Below are 5,026 nucleotides of genomic sequence, written 5' to 3'. Positions count from 1 at the left end.
AATTTATTTCCTGACAGTTATCAATTCCCCTCGGCTTTTGCAATAGGTGACGGCATATTTGGCCCCTCGGGGTTCATTATAACTAAGAGGAGAACCAAACTGTCAGCTAGTATAATCGCTGGTTGTGCATACACCCCTTCATTTATTCCTATAGTTGAGAGGCCTACGAACACCCTATATATAGTCACCCTTAGAGGATTGCTTTTCATTTCAGATATATCACAGAATTGCACAGCCCACACATGACCAAGTAACATATATTGTATATAGCACAACTTTCAAAATATTAGAAGAGTTGCATCAGAATTACATTGATCATGATGAACAATCTAGAAAGTTTAAAATGCAAAAAAAAATAACTAAGATATAATGGTCCAAGCATTATGCATAAGCTAGATTGACCAAAACCCCATGATTTCACTTTGTTGAACGTCTTGAAGAAAGATCACTAGACTCGTCACCCTTCATCACCATATGGATCATAATGCTTGTCGCCAAATAGATCATAACACTCATCGCCATAGACATCATCACCCTTGCCATAGATCACGATTCTTCAGTATTGTCTCCCATTCCTAAGAAACGATTAGACTAGATGTAAGGGAGATGAAAATGACATACTGTAGTTGAAATTTAATTGATGATAGAAAAAAGGAACTTAGATGTTCTAATTGACTAGTTAGATATCTAACAGTATGACTACGTACTCACCTTTTGGTCCTTCACATGCAATTTTCAGGGTTACATGAATCAGCAGGAACGCAACTCCAAGTAATAGACTGAGTACTACACGTTGCTCTGTGTACAAAAGGAATATACCAATAAACTGCACTAATGTCAATTTCATTATAAGTTTGCAACGGTTCAGAACACATCATGCTTTTCAAATTACTTGTAACATTAATATAATTCGAAGCACATGACATTTTTTAATTAACTATAACAATCCTATGTCCAGAACCCGCATGTACTATGGTTACACCAAGATGGCTAGGTGATACAGGTAAAAAAAAACCTTATCTGAAAGACACATATGTCGTATCGATAATCGATTCATTGGCTTGTTGAAGTTGTAAAATGATAACCAAGTACAAATGTACAACAGACATCTGCAACCCCACTGAAGTATATATACTAGCGCTTATATTTTGCAGTCTGATGACACAACAGAAGCAGTAGACTAGCATAACACTATTGGCTAGTTTGGGCATACAATAAATACAAAAAACAGATTAAGAATGTCATGTAAAGAAAGATATAAATATAATTTTTCATTCAAACAAATTAAATAGCAGTAGCACACTAATCTCCACCAACAATAGTTTAGGTTATATTGCGCATAGCAAATTAAGCAACTTCTTATGTTTCGTATGACATGTCACAATCATTCTTCATGTTAAGCTGCCATTATTTCTGTATGCACTTCCAAAAAAATTCAATACTTTCCACTTTTTTAGATAAACAGAGAGGCGACCCCCTGGTTCCATTACTAAAATGAAACCAAGTTTGCTGGACATTCTCAAAAGCATCATGGTCTGGAAAGCTGAGGACCAAAAGAGGCAAAGCTAGTACAGGGAAAAACAAAAGCTAGAAAGGAGGACGCCTGATGAGGGTCAAACATGCCAGATCATATTGTCTAATGTTGAAATATTTTTCTCTGTGCAAATGATTTTACTGTAATTGATTATAGCAACATCTTTTCCTATATGAGTTCAACCAAATTGTGCCATCGCACCTTAATTAAGATGGATTTAATAGATAGATATCTCTGTTATGAGCCACATCTGGGAAAATAGGGCATAAGCAGGTGCATACATCATATACAGTACAACAGTACCACGTAGGCAATGAGGTAATCTAAGAAATCAGGCTCAAATAAAAAGAGCATGTCTCAAAGCAAGTTATCCGCAGCATGCTCATGTTGTCCAGAACTAAATTGGCGCATAACTAAATGGGTAAGACATGATGGACTAACCTTTTCAGTTAGTCTTGACGAGCATCATCTCACCCCTTTCAAAGCCGCCTTCGGAATCTGATGTGGCCTGTATTTATCAAACTGTAAGAACCCCTGCTCTACATCTTTGAGAAAGAACACATGGGACATGATGTTAACATGTCAGTGACTGCTTCAGCCTTAGGCATACAAGTTAAATGTTACAGAACTACAAAATACTGATAAGAAAAGCAAAAGCGAGATTACAAAACTTACAATTACATCTACGAACCAAAACTAAAGGAAAAAGAACTAGGAATGTACGTACTATGACATGAATGGAGGACCTCTTCAATGTTAGTTGGTTTGCTTACAGGGACTGCGAGTTAAGCTATACAGTAGTATCAAGTATACATGCCAGTCCTGATTACACATGCTGATATAGGGTCTCTTCTCTTATGTACTATTCCCAACTGCTGCAACTAGCTAGCCTTGACCAAACATGCATGCATCAACACAAGCTAGCCAGCTCAACTCACCGGCGCAAATGGCCACTTGCTAGTTAATCAAACTATTTTTCAACACATAGGCTTGACTTTATTTTCCAAACTAATAGGCTCGGCTTTGTTTTTCAACAACCATACAAAAGAAAAAAACTAAACAGACATGCAAACAACCATGGCCTCGTTATAGAACTTGAACCTCACCACCACACTAGCCCTTCATGGCACCATCTCCTCCATCTCCCCGGTATTCAACTTGAACAACAGGAGCAAATCCTGCACCCCAACCACCAGAACACAATGCCACCATCCATTACAAAAGCACACGTACACACGCCACATATATGACCTGCTCGACGAATTGCGCAAAGCCCAAAGGAAGAGGCGACCGGACCTGGTACAGGCGGGCGGAGGCGGGAGTGGGCGTGGTCCACTCGGCGACATTAGGGGGGCACACGGATGAGGAGGAGCTTCAGGAAGGGGCCGATACATGGCGTAGGAGGTGAAGGGAGAGAGAGACCATGAAGAAGACCGCCGCGGTCCTGAGGAGCGGCGTCGAGCACCTATTGGATGGGGGCGACGAGGTCAAGCCGGCCAGAGCTCGCAGCGTCGTGGCCGAGGGCTGCCAGATCTGCGGGCCAACAAGACGGAGACGGGAGTCAAAAGGACATTTTCGCGCCGGGAGGAAAAGCTAAGGGGCTGGGTGACGTTGCTGGACCAGGGAGAGAGACGAGGGTGGAACTGCGCGCCGGATCGACGGGCGACGACAGGATTGACGCGTGGTGGCGGACTGGCGGGGATGGGGGAAAGAGAAGGAGCTGCGTGGGAGGTTTCATCAGAGGGAAAAGGGGGTGAGACATGGGAGGACGTGGCCACGTACATAAAATTTGTTATCAAGCGGGAAATATTGGATGGTCTTTGTACGATTGGCTGATGTTGGACCCAAATCAGCTCGAAAATATGACCCAAATCAGGGAATCAATCTATATTTGACATGAATCGTTGTACGTAAATCTTATTGCTTCTGTAAAGAAATATAAAAGCGTTTAAATCACTACTTTATATGTTATAGCAGCTCTATTTAATAATACTCCCTCCATCTTAAAATAAGTGTCTCAACTTTATGCTAATTTTAAGACACTTATTTTGAGACGGAGGGAGTATATTGGTATGCATATATAAAGTTATAGTTGACTGTGTGTGCTATACCGAGAAAGACTTTCTCCTTGCTTTATATATAAAGAAAACTACAAATTACAACCGGCCATACAACAAGAAATGGAAAATGAATCAACGAGATACACAACTTCACGAAACAATGACGGCCTCAGATCATGTCATCAACGGCTCCGACAAGGGAGCTATTCACCGCCGGACGAAAGCCACACTCTTCCTCCCAAGGTCAAACTTCTTGTCCCGTCGCTGCCTCCGAAGAGGGCACCCCTGCACTCTCGTCCTGGATCGAAGGACACCGTCCTGTCGGCAGGCAGAGCAACTCACCCTCGAGCATGAATGGACAGGCCAACCAGTTGCCGAGGATAGGACAACAGTCGTGGCGAGCTCACCCCTAAAGGAAACTCATACATCGCCACTGTCTCCGACCAAGACCCAAACACCCACCGCAGCTGCCGAGCATGGACACTATTGAAGACCAGCAGACCACCACCGCACTGAGCCCTGACCACGAAGAGCTTCCAAGCTGGCACCTTCAAGAAGAAAGCAACGTCGATGCGCCGCCGTCGCCCAATCCAGAGATTTTGGGCTTTCGCTTGCGGCCAAGAGGCGGAGGGCTGGGTGTAGGTCTCGATGTTGCCCACAAGAAGGAAAACAGCACCATGGGCGTCGCCAACATCGTGGCCGGCCTCATTGGTCAAGGGTTTCCCCCGACGTAGAGCCTGCACCCAACGCCCCTCGGACCTACAGAATCTACAACCAGAGTAATAAATTACCGATATAGAGATAAAACTTCTCAATGGAACTTGCAAGTCAACAATTAAAAGTGTGAAATTTACACATACATCTGTATATAAAATCAGCTTATGTGCGGATACATAGCCTGTGAGTAGACACTCTAGAATACTAGCTATTGGTTAATACTTATAGAGAAATGTATCATCTTGAATTATCTAGAATATAATTACAATTGGTCATTTCACATGTTTATTGATGTCATCCATTGAAGCATATCACAGAGATACCCGTCGGTTATTGCTATCTCCCGTTGGGTATTTTCCAAATAACCGAGAGTCACATATGTACCATCGGCCATTTGCACTAATAGGTGAGAGTTTTATTTTTCACCTTCGGCTATTAAATTTCACCGTCGGGCATTACATGTAATCCCCGAGGGTGTAGCAAAAACCGTTGGACATTATAATGAACCGTCGGGCATTTAATTGGATATCCGAGAGTTGGATTTTTACCATCGGGCAATCTAGTATACCGCCGGCTATTGGTACACTAGTAGAAAACAGGGCTTTGGTCCAGGCCGGGTCATCCAATTAGTCCCGGTTCAGTCCAGAACCGGGACCAATGTGGGCATTGGTCCCGGTTCGTGAGCCCAGGGGGCCAGCCGGGCCACGTGGGCCAT

General features: G+C 43.1%; 1 long non-coding RNA gene across 4 annotated transcripts; it reads right to left on the bottom strand.

The window, feature by feature from the left end:
* Positions 1-241: 241 nt before the first annotated feature.
* Positions 242-3,267, bottom strand: LOC123151143 (uncharacterized). 4 transcript variants are annotated; one of them, XR_006475518.1, is made up of 4 exons: positions 2,831-3,267; positions 1,976-2,042; positions 712-798; positions 242-575 (listed from the first exon to the last, which is right to left on the bottom strand). It is a non-coding gene; the product is annotated as an uncharacterized lncRNA (long non-coding RNA). The 4 variants fall into 4 exon arrangements; XR_006475519.1 differs by having other exon boundaries at positions 712-2,042; positions 2,641-3,267; XR_006475516.1 differs by having other exon boundaries at positions 712-2,042.
* Between the last annotated feature and the right edge of the window lie 1,759 nt (positions 3,268-5,026).

The sequence above is a fragment of the Triticum aestivum genome, chromosome 7A (assembly GCF_018294505.1).
Source record: "Triticum aestivum cultivar Chinese Spring chromosome 7A, IWGSC CS RefSeq v2.1, whole genome shotgun sequence".
Taxonomy (NCBI): Eukaryota; Viridiplantae; Streptophyta; class Magnoliopsida; order Poales; family Poaceae; genus Triticum; species Triticum aestivum.
The sequence above is the reverse complement of the archived record's forward strand: the minus strand, read 5'-3'. Positions and strand labels throughout refer to the sequence as shown.